This window comes from Ovis aries, chromosome 13 (assembly GCF_016772045.2).
Source record: "Ovis aries strain OAR_USU_Benz2616 breed Rambouillet chromosome 13, ARS-UI_Ramb_v3.0, whole genome shotgun sequence".
Lineage (NCBI taxonomy): Eukaryota > Metazoa > Chordata > Mammalia > Artiodactyla > Bovidae > Ovis > Ovis aries.
This window is the reverse complement of record NC_056066.1, coordinates 45,958,399-45,969,610: the sequence shown is the minus strand read 5'-3', so window position 1 is coordinate 45,969,610 and position 11,212 is coordinate 45,958,399.

The window sequence follows — 11,212 nt, the reverse complement described above, 5'->3', positions numbered from 1 at the left end:
CCCAATCCCTCCCAACATCAGAGTCTTTTCCAATGAGTCAACTCTTCGCATGAGGTGCCCAAACTACTGGAGTTTCAGCTTTAGCATCATTCCTTCCAAAGAAATCCCAGGGCTGATCTCCTTCATTTATACATTTGTCCAAATTGCTTTTCTCGTAACTTTTAGGATAGTTCGCATGGTGGTCTCTCCAGTTGTTAAAAGAATCCTGAAAGACCAGAGGAGCAAGCATTTCCTGTCAGATCTGTGTAGCGACTGTGTCCGTGTGAGGGATAGCCACATGGCTGCAGAGAGCACTGGTCTGTGGGCCCCGGTCCTGAATAGCATCCAGCAAGTTATTTCAAGTTATTAATGTTCATCTCTCCCATTTGTTGAATCAAAGGATTGAACTATGCTATGACTAAACAGAGCAGCTACATTAGATTTTAGAAAAACACTAAAAAATCATACTCTTCTTAAAAAAATACATGTAGGGATAATGACTTCAGTCCAAGCTAACTCGAAAGGAAAACTGTCATAATTTTGGCTCTGAAATACTTTTATCTGCTGAGTTCCTTCTTTAGGGTGAAAAGGAAGCAAGAGGCAGCATTTCATCATCAAAAGCAGTATATCTTGCCAATTCTTGCCAACACGCAAACAAAAAAACGTTTTGTTCTGCTTCTTTCAGGCATGGAAAAATATGACTCAGTTCTGTCCTCAGTACAAGTGGCAGAGGCACTATGGTGACCCACATTTCCAACCAGAGGGCATGAGCCTTGGGCTATGGTCAGTGGTGATACACACTGAGACACCAGGAACCAGGAGGAAGTCCGTGACCCAGTAGAACCAAGAAGGAAGTAGGCTGTGGCCCTGGCAGGGAGGTTAAGAAGTCTCAGAGTTTCTTGACTGACTGATGAACAGTGGTTCCTTTAAATGTAGAAAGCTCCTAAATCATGAGGTTTATATACAATTTTTTAAAATTAATGGATCAAAGTGTCTTAACTCTTGATATGGTCAGGTGGCTAACGGTATGATGGTGACTGGTGAAAGGCTTCTCGAGGTAGAGTCTGTGACAGTACATTCACTGTGTTGACAGGCAGGTCTCCACTCTGGACGGACAGGGGCAAAACGCCTCCCAAATGCAAAAGGCACACTGCCTTCCTGTTTGGCACCCCACTCCAGTACTCTTGTCTGGAAAATCCCACAGACGGAGGAGCTTGGAGGGCCGCAGTCCATGGGGTCACGAAGGGTCAGACACGACTGAGCGACTTCACTTTCACTTTTCACTTTCATGCATTGGAGAAGGAAATGGCAACCCACTCCAGTGTTCTTGCCTGGAGAATCCCAGGGACGGGGGAACCTGGTGGGCTGCCGTCTATGGGGTCGCACAGAGTCAGACACGACTGAAGTGACTTAGCAGCAGCAGCAGCCTTCCTGTTTCTTTATTAACCTTTTCATTTGGAGGTAATTCTATTAATAGCTTCCCATGCCGAGAGGTCAGAGGCCCTTCTCCCCAGTTCCCCCATGGCGGCAGAGTTGGAGGGCAGCATCCCCCCAGACACCGATGCTGATGGAGGCACAGGGCACTCCGTCACCAGGGGTCTCCAGCACCACAACTCAAAAGCATCAATTCTTAGGCACTCACCCTTCTTTATGGTCCAACTCTCACATCTGTACATGACTACTGGAATCAATAGAGGCACACCACTTCCTCCTCAGTCCTGGCAGCCACTGATGTCTCCTCCATTTCCACAATTCTTTTCATTTCAAGAATGTCCTATAAATGGAATGATACAGTTAGTAACCTTTTGTCATTCACTTCTTTCATTCAGTATAATTCGCCGAAGAGTTGTTCAGATGGTTGCACGTCTGCATCAACAGTTCACTCCTTTTTGTCACCGAGTGCTATTCCATGGAATGGATGGACCACAGTTTTACCATTCACTCAAGAAAGACATTTGGGTTGTTTCCATAGAGGTATTACAGACAAAGCTGCTGTGGACGCTTGTATACAGGTTTCTGTGTGAACGTAAGTCTTCATTTCTGTTGGATAAATGCCCAGGAATGTAATTACTGCACTGCATGCTTAGTTGCGCGTTTAGTTTGATAAGAGGGGGCCAAACTGCTTTCCAGTGTCTGTACCAGTTTGTATCTCCACCAGCAGGACACGGGTGATCAGGTTTCTCCCTTTCCTCACCAGCACTGGGTGCTGCCATCATTTTTAATTTTTACCATTCTGGTACATGTACAGTGATAACTCCTTGTGGTTTTAACTTGTATTTCCATAATGGTTCTTTATGTTGAACATTTTTTCCTATGCTTATTTGTCATCAGTGTATCCCCTTCAGTGAAATATCTTTTCATATTTTTTTACCCATTTTCTAATTGGATCATTTGTTTTTTACTGCTGAATTGAATTTTGAGAGTTCTTTATGTAGTTGAGATACTAGTCCTTTGTTGGATATTTACTTTGTGAACATTTTCTCCCAGTCTATGGGTTTGTCTTTTCATCTTTTCAGCATGGTCTTTTGCAAAAGATGGAGTGGGAGGGCCTTTCAGGAAGGGCTTTGGGTTGTGCACAAGCATAGCACAATGATTGCCTTTCTTGTCAGCAACACACAGGATGTTTGACAGGCAAGGAGACTGACAGATAATAATAATACCTCACATGTCGCTCTTTGCCCCAAATCTTGTGCTTTGGTTCCTTTTAGGCAAAGGGGCCTCCTCGACTCACTTTGACTTGGATGATGGGAAACTTCAACTTTTAATTTTTGCTGAGAGAAGCCAAACTTTTAAGTGAGAAATGTGGTATGTGGTAAATACTTTCACAAACATTTCCTAAAGGTAATCAAGAGAGAAATAAAAATGGAACATCCACTGAGAAAGGTCTTAAAGTAAGACCATTGCTTATTTTGAAATTCCTCCTTGGAACTCAGACAGTTCCAGTAAGATATGTTAGTTGGCCGATGCCACCATTCTTTCCACATTCAGGAAAGTTCAGGAATGTTTTCTGTTACAAAATCACTGGGAAATCTGATGGCAAGTATATGCCTCCGTAATTGGCAGGGTTTTGTCCTTGTGGACTCTGTGCGGGTGCTCAGAGAAGACCTCTCCCCTCTGCCTGCGAGGTTGCTGTCGACCTTCTGGGCAGGTGATAAGCATTCTTACTTCCTCTCACACCTTTTCTTAAAACAGTAAGACCCGTTCTATTTCTTGAAAGCATGTCTCTTCCTCTACTGTTGCCCAATGCCTGGAATAATCTTCAGTTACACAGTTACAGGGTCTGAGCAGGCCTGCTGACACGCAAGGCCTGGTCTCCAGTGCCACAACCTCAGCAGCTGCAGGGTCTGGATGGTGTGACTATTTCCGGGCCTCAATCCCAGCAGCCTGGGCTCTAGGCTCCATGGCCTGCGAGGCTGCCCTGTCGGGGGCCTTTGAGTTCCACCTGTGGGTCTCATGAGTGTGAGTCTGAAGAGCCCGCTTTAACACAGATGGGCCCACAGCCTTCTGACTACATCGGCCACATGGGAGGTGAGGCAAGTGTGTCCCATGCTCTGGGTGTGCCCACCTGAGGGGTCTCAGCACACGGACGAGGTCTCAGCAAACCCCAAAACCTTGAGCAAAGCCATAGACACTTTCCCTGAAAAATGACTTTCTGTCATTTAGCACAGACACACCCAAAGGTCCTTCTGTGGAACCATGGGGAGAGCCCTCACTTAGAGCCGGACTGCGGCCTCTTACCCACAGCCCAAACGAACCCTTGACAAAGTCAAGGCTGATACCCACTCAGCGACAGCAGAGCCAAATGTGGTGCTTTGTTCATCATCCTTGTCCAGTTGGCGTTCAAAATTCCAGGATTATTTGAAAATAACCAGAAAAACTCTCAAAATTCAAAATCCTCAAGATTCACAAAAAGTACTATTTACTGCACTACAATCTAATCTTTATTTTGATTTAAAAATATTATTGTTTTTTAGAACTGCATTGTGATCCTCTTCATCCTGTTTCTAGTATTAGAAATGCTTACATCTATTTGTTAGCATAACCGGGGCATACCCACTCCAATAGCCCACAGGATTCGTGCCTGGGGTGGAGTGTGGACCAGGCCATGATGGGCTGGCAGCATGTGCAGTGATAGGAGACCTGCCATTTGGAATCTCCGGTGCTCAGCAGAAATCTGGTGCGTGGTGGGTTTACTGTCCATTCTGAATAGTTGTGTGCGTGAACATGCCTTGTGAACACGCAGCTTTATCTTGTTGGTCTGAAGATTCTGGTTCTGAATACCTCAGACTCTTATGTTTGCCTAAAAAGTACAGGCTTTCCAGGTGGTAAAAGCGCAACCTACATTTATGGTGAAGAACCGCCACAAACTGGAGCCAAGGACCCCCGTGCTCTGGAAGAGGGCAGAGTGGCCCTGTATGGGCAGCGGGAGCATCTGCTTAGGGTTCCGGGAACACACACACTGCAGCCTGGTTCAGAGATCTGGGGTCTTCATTACTAACAGTCTCACTAGACTTGCAGGATATCAGCATCTCCTCCAGGCTGGTCCTGTCGGTGCGGATCAAAGACCCTACAGCTCCATTTCTGCTGCGATGATTAACAGTGAGCCCCTGCAACTCACCTCCCCCCTCAGGAGCCAGCGAGGGTGCCGGGCTTGGAACTGCTGCTGTTGTGGATGAATGTGGAATGTTAGGAGAGCCAGGGGTTTCAGGGGAAAATAGGCAAAATACCTTGAAGTGACCCTTCCACCCCCAGCCCAGCCCGGGGCCACTTCTGGTGCACGGGCCACAGCTGTAGTGGTTAAGACACTGTTACCACGTGGCCATGTTTCCAGGAAGGAGCCTCGGAGCCTGGAGAGCAAGCAGCTCTGGAGGAGACAGTTGTTGAGAAGGGTCATGGAGCACTTTGGGGCGGGGACCAGCATGCAAATGTGGAGGGGGCTGACATGGTGCCTGTGAGAGGAATTGGGTCAGAAGGCTGTGCCCAAGCCCAGCTCTGCACAAAGGAGCAGAGGCGCTCTTCCTGGCCCCATGACCATGAGCTACACAGCCCGGCCCGCCTGCAGGACCGGCCTTGGGCTGGGGCCCCAGGGAACCTTACGGACAGACGAGCAATCAGGGCACTGCGCTGCCTTGGCTGCCCACTTTGACTGTGATTTTGTTGACTTGCTGACCCATTACAGACCTCAGTTTACCCATCTGTAAGATGGGGATCATACCATCTCCCTCACAGCTGCTCAGAGTTGGGTAGCTGACTTGTGTAGTCACTCAGTAAACAGCAGTTCTGTTTTATTCACCCAAACGGACACTGTGATTGTGTGCATGCTAAGTTACTTCAGTCGTGTCTGACTCTTTGCGACCCCATGGACGGTACCCTGCCAGGCTCCTCTGTCCATGGGATTCTCCAGGCAAGAATAGTGGAGTGGGTTGCCATTTCCTTCTCCAGGGAATCTTCCCAACACAGGGATCGAAGCCTCATCTCTTATGTCTCCTGCATTGGCAGGTGGGTTCTTTACCACTAGTGCCTCTCAGGAAGCCCCAAACTGACACTGCTTGCTGCTGCTTGCTGCTTAGTCGCTTCAGTCATGTCTGACTCTGTGTGATCCTATGGACTGCAGCCTGCCAGGCTCCTCTGTCTGTGGGATTCTGTAGGCGAGAGTACTAGAGTGTGTTGCTTTGCCCTTCTCCAGGGGATCTTTCCCACCCAGGGATTGAACCTGGGTCTCCTGCACTGCAGGCGGGTTCTTTACTGCTGAGCCACCAGGGAAGCCCCAAACCAACACTCCTATTACCTAATTCACCATCACTGTACATTAGATCTGCACACAGAGGCACTTTGATTTGCCTGCAGTGTGTTAGGCAAGTCAGCAGAGAGTCAAAATACTCTTGGTGACACTGTTCTGAACATCACGGGTGGATTAACTCTGGGTCTGTGGCTCACTTGCAACTCGAGGCCCCCGAGCAGTATGTCAGGAAGCACTGCCTTCATGGATGGAAAGCCTCGGGAGTCACTGGCTCCCTCCTGCCTGCTAAGAGTCTGCGCTCAGCACGGCTGCAGACTCTCCTATGTGAAGAGGCCACGCATGGTCGTCTGCCTCAGGCTGTGTTTATTCCTGGGGAATAGTGACTCACCAGCTGCTGAAAATATTGTGACTTTGGGTTTTTTGTGACAGCCTCTCCACGTTTCCTTCCTGCAGGGCCATTTCATTTAATTATAGCATAATAGTAAACTGCGGCGATTCTTTACCTCCTCACTGAGCAGATGCATTTACATTTTTGTTGTCAGTGGGAGCTGCTTGAAGAAAACTCGTGGCATTCGCTTGTGGCGTTCTGGCAGCTGTAGGCACGCAGCACTGTCCTTTGCCTCGGGGGCTGTCGTCCGTCTTTCCTTCGCTAGGACTGCTCGCCCCTCCACCAGGTCCGGAGGAGACCTCAGGTGTGTCCAGAGGGGACTGTGTGCTGCAGCAAGCTGATGGATGGGTGGTGATGGAAAGGAAGTGCCTCCTCTTTCTTCATCTTTATGCCTGCTAGTTGTGAACTCCAGAATTTTCTAGAATTCCACCTAAAGACAGAGTTAGCCCAGTGAGAAAGGATACAGAACTGAAACATAAACACTGACTCGTTCATGATCCAGAATCACTTACAGTGTTAATACACTGACCTCTTGTTTCATCTGGGTTTTTTCATCTATATATAGTTTCATCTTTACCCGTAGGCTCTTTGCAGGATAAAAGGAAAGACGAAGACAGCAGGCACAACAGAGGCAGCCACGTCAGCTACAAATGCTCCTAAAACTCTCTTCACTTATAAACCTGGGCAGACCCCCAGGGTCCCCCGAGGCCCCTGAGACGTGTAAGGACACAAGGACCACAGGCAGAACTGGAATAAGGAGCCCCAGAGGCTGTGGTGCTGAAGCCAGAAATAGACAAGAACTTTAAAAATGTGAAACTAATAGACCCTTCAGAGACTTTCAGGACAGTATTGTGTACATGAAGGAAGAACAGACCACCAGGAGGAACACCACTACAAGAAAGAGTTGTAGGGAATTTTAAACATAATTTTTATTTTGTTAATTTTTTATTATAAATTTTGTTGATTTTTTTAAGGTATTATGCTTTATTTTTGCAGTCTTCAAAATTGGGTGGTTGACTCTTGGTTTGAAAAACAAACAAAAAAAATCCTCTATTATACACTCTGTACTCAACATGGGGAGGTGGGAATAAAATATAATTTTTAAAAGAAATAAGTTACAAAATTCAAAGGACCAGCCTAATAACAGAATGGACTCAGATATGTGAACTCCAGGTACAGAGTGTGTTTGAGGGAATCTAGACTATGCAGTAAAAGCACAGGGTGAGGGAGTTTCTGCTTTCATCAGTGGGGGGACAGTAAATCTTCTCAGCCTCCTTGAAAACACCTGGAGAGGCCATGAGTTAAAAATTTGGGAAACGCAGAAGGACTCATCAAGATCCATGGAAGATGGGGAAGAGGGGCTGAGCAAGTGGAGCTGGCCTTGACCCAGGAACGAGGGGCAAGGGTGGAGCTGCCTGCAGGCTAACTAGGAGCTGACCCTCAAGGCTGGGAGCAGGTCAGCCCATAGAGACCGTCCTGGCTGTGTGGCCCCGGGGTGCCCAGACACTCTCCAGCCCTCACACGGCACCCTTGTCCTCCCGGGGGCTGCGGGACACAGCTCATTGCTCCTGTGTGGCCCTGGTCACTCTGTGCACACGAGAAGAGTGGAGAAATGGCCTTTCACCCAGAAGGTGTGCCAGTCACTGGCTCAGCAGGCAGGCAGCTTCGTGCAGCCCAGGTGCAGACCGAGGAGGGAGGGCTGTCCGCAGGGACCCATGAGGAAAGACATGCCGTCGGCCATGGCAGGTGGGGACTCGTGCCCAGAAAGCACGTGTGGCCGTGAGGGGCACCGGCACGCATCTGGACTCGGAGGTCAGAGGGGCTCTCTGAGGAGCTGGGGGGAAGTGAGGCTGTTCCAGGGGAGATCAGAGCTCCAGGGGGCCTGTGGCTGGGGCTGAGCAGTCTGCACAGGGTGCTTCAGAGTTAAAGTCAGAGAGACGCAGCGGGGGGCGGGGGGGACGCGGAGGGCAGCCTTAGGAGCTGGGACTCATGTGCCCATCAGACACATGTCCTGTGGCAGGTCTTCCTTCCAGTACCTCCCACCCAAGCACCGACCCCATGAGGTGATGTGGGGTCTGCATCCCCAACCCTGGGACCTGGGGAGGGTCCCAGTGGTGATGGAGATGGTGCTGCCACCTTGCTGGGCTTCCCTGGTGGCTCATACAGTAAAGAACCCACCCGCAATGTAGGAGATCTAGGTTCAGTCCCTGGGTGGGAAAGATCCCCTGGAGGAGGGCATGGCAACCCACTCCAGTGTTCTGGCCTGGAGAATCCCGTGGACAGAGGAGCCCAGCGGGCTATAGTCCATGGGGTCACAAAGAGTTGGACATGCCTGAGCGACTAAGCACAGCACAGCCGGTGGCAGGAGGGGCAGGGCCTCCCAGGGGCCCAGCTCTGGGAGCACGCATGTTGCTCTGCAGGGCCTAGGAGGGGGCTTGAGGTCTGACAGGCCAAGCTCCTGGCTGGCTCCTGGGAGTCGGACCACATCAGGCATGTGCTGCCTGGAGCAGGGCCTGCCCGAAGTGCAACAGCCTGGATGAAACACAGGAGGTGCAGTTGGCCTGCAGCTTGTTCCTCACCAGCAGGGACTGCGACTGTGCGGGCACACGGCCACTCGGGACAGTAGGTCAGGAGTGGAGGGGGGGTGAGTGGTGACACAGCGAGGAAGCAGGGGGCCCCAGGGTCTCCATGGGGGAGTTGCACCCCCTCTATTGTCGTGGCCGCCCAGCTGCTGCAATGTCCAGCTTGGTTGATGGAGCCTCTGTCCTGAAAGCCTGTAATGCCACAGCTGCCATGGTGTGCAGAGGCTGACGGTGGTGTTTTTACCCACATTTCACAGGTCAACCTTGGACAGACAGAAATCATGACTCACTTCTCACTGTGCAAACCCCGCAGCAAGGAGGGCCTCACAGCTGCTCTGGTAGGGGATCCGATCTGTGATGGCGGCAGACACTTTGTTGAGATGATTGTGTGGTTTTGTAAATTAATTATTTAATTGTGGCTGCACTGGGTCTTTGTCGCTGCTCGAGGGCTTTCTCTGATTGCAGTGAGTGAGGGTCACTCTTTCTCGTGGGGCACAGGCTTCTTACTGGGTGGTTTCTTTTGCTATGGAGCATGGGCTGTAGGGTGTGCAAGCTTTCTGTAGTTGTGGTGCGTGGCCTTCTCGTCGTGGTGGCTTCTCTTGCTGAGGGGCACGGGCTCTGAGATGTGGGACTTCAGTAACTGCGGCCCATGGGCTCTAGGGCACAGGCTCAGTAGTGGTGATGTGTGGGCTTTAGCGGCCCATGACATGTGGGGTCTTCCTGGACCTGGGATGGAACTTGTGTCCCCTGCATTGGCAGGCGGATTCCTACCCACTGGAGTACCAGGCAAGTCCGTGATGACTGTGTTTTGAATTGACTGTTTCACCTGCTGTAAAAACCAGGAGTTGGGGGGCGGACAGTGAGAGGTGAGTATGGGAGGGTTCCCACCGGGGCCCTCCTGCCCTTTGTCTTTTCACTGTGGGGACTCACCATGCAGGTGATTCCTCTTGGCCCTGGATGTGCTGGTCTGGGGAACAGGGTGACAGAGGGGAAACACCTTCCCTCTGTGGCCATCAGTTTTTGTGCTCCCCTGGGCTGTTGCAGTTTCTTAATTGAACAGTGGAAACAGTGACAGACTTTATTTTCTTGGGCTCCAAAATCACTGCAGATGGTGACTGCAGCCATGAAATTAAAAGACGCTTATTCCTTGGAAGAAAAGTTATGACCAACCTAGACAGCATATTAAAAAACAGAGACATTACTTTGCCAACAAAGGTCTGTCTAGTCAAAGCTATGGTTTTTCCAGTAGTTATGTATGGATGTGAGAGTTGGACTATAAAGAAAGCTGAGTGCTGAATAATTGATGCTTTTAAACTGTGGTGTTGGAGAAGACTCTTGAGAGTCCCTTGGACAGCAAGGAGATCCAACCAGTCCATCTTAAAGGAAATCAGTCCTGAATATTCATTGGAAGGACTGATGCTGAAGCTCTAATACTTTGGTCACCTGATGCAAAGAACTGACTCACTAGAAAAGACCCTGATGCTGGGAAAGATTGAAGGCAGGAGGAGAAGGGGACGACAGAGGATGAATAGTTGGATGGCATCACCGACTCAATGAACATGAATTTGAGTAAACTCTGGGAGTTGGTGATGGACAAGGAGGCCTGATGTGCTGCAGTCCATGGGGTCACAAAGAGTCGGACATGACTGAGCAACTGAACTGAATTGAACTGAACTGAATTGAACTCTAGAGCTCTTCCAAGGATGTTATCACCTTGGGTAGTTGTTTTAGTTGTTGTTTCTGTGGAAGGACACAGGCTGAGACCACCTCGTCCTCATCTTGCTAACGTCACCTGCATCTCTACTCTTCGTCAACCCGCTGGGACTATAGCCAGTGGGGGAGCCCCACTCCACGGGTGCCAGGTGAGCTACGTGGTGGTGGAGGGTCAGGCTGGTAACCTAAATACACTACCAGATTTTTCTTTCCAGGCCCCAGCCCCTCACAAGGTTAGAAATGTGTTTCTACCACTTCTGTGTTTCCTGAGCCAACTCACCACTCTGTGGGTTTGTCGCTGACTAAACAATACCAATGGCCGATGAATCTCTAAAGTTCTACTCATGAAATCACCACTCCTAAAACCATGTGGGACTCAGGTCACTGTGTTTTCAATAAGGTATTTTATTCCCCAGGCAAAGTATGTCTTTGCCTGTTGCCTGGAATGTGTAGCTTATGTTCTCTTACTCCATGGATTTAAGAGAGCTTTTCCAGCCTTCAAGACACATTGGAAAATCCAAAGGGCTTAATACTCTTTCTGCTCTAAGTTGTAGCAGGAAATAAGCAAAGCAAACACTGTTCTCTTAGCTGGAATAACTTGAAACTGCACTGGTAACTTTTCATATACACGTGTAATCCCCTGAAAACCCTAGCAAGAAGGAAATGTGTGAGAGTGTTTAGAGCCCTGGGTCTTCGTTTCTCCTCATCCTGTCTGATGCAGACTGCTCCCTCCCCACTCTGGTCCCCACAGTGTGCCCCTCCACCTTCACACACAGGAAGGCAGGGCAGGGTAATGGTACACCACCTGCA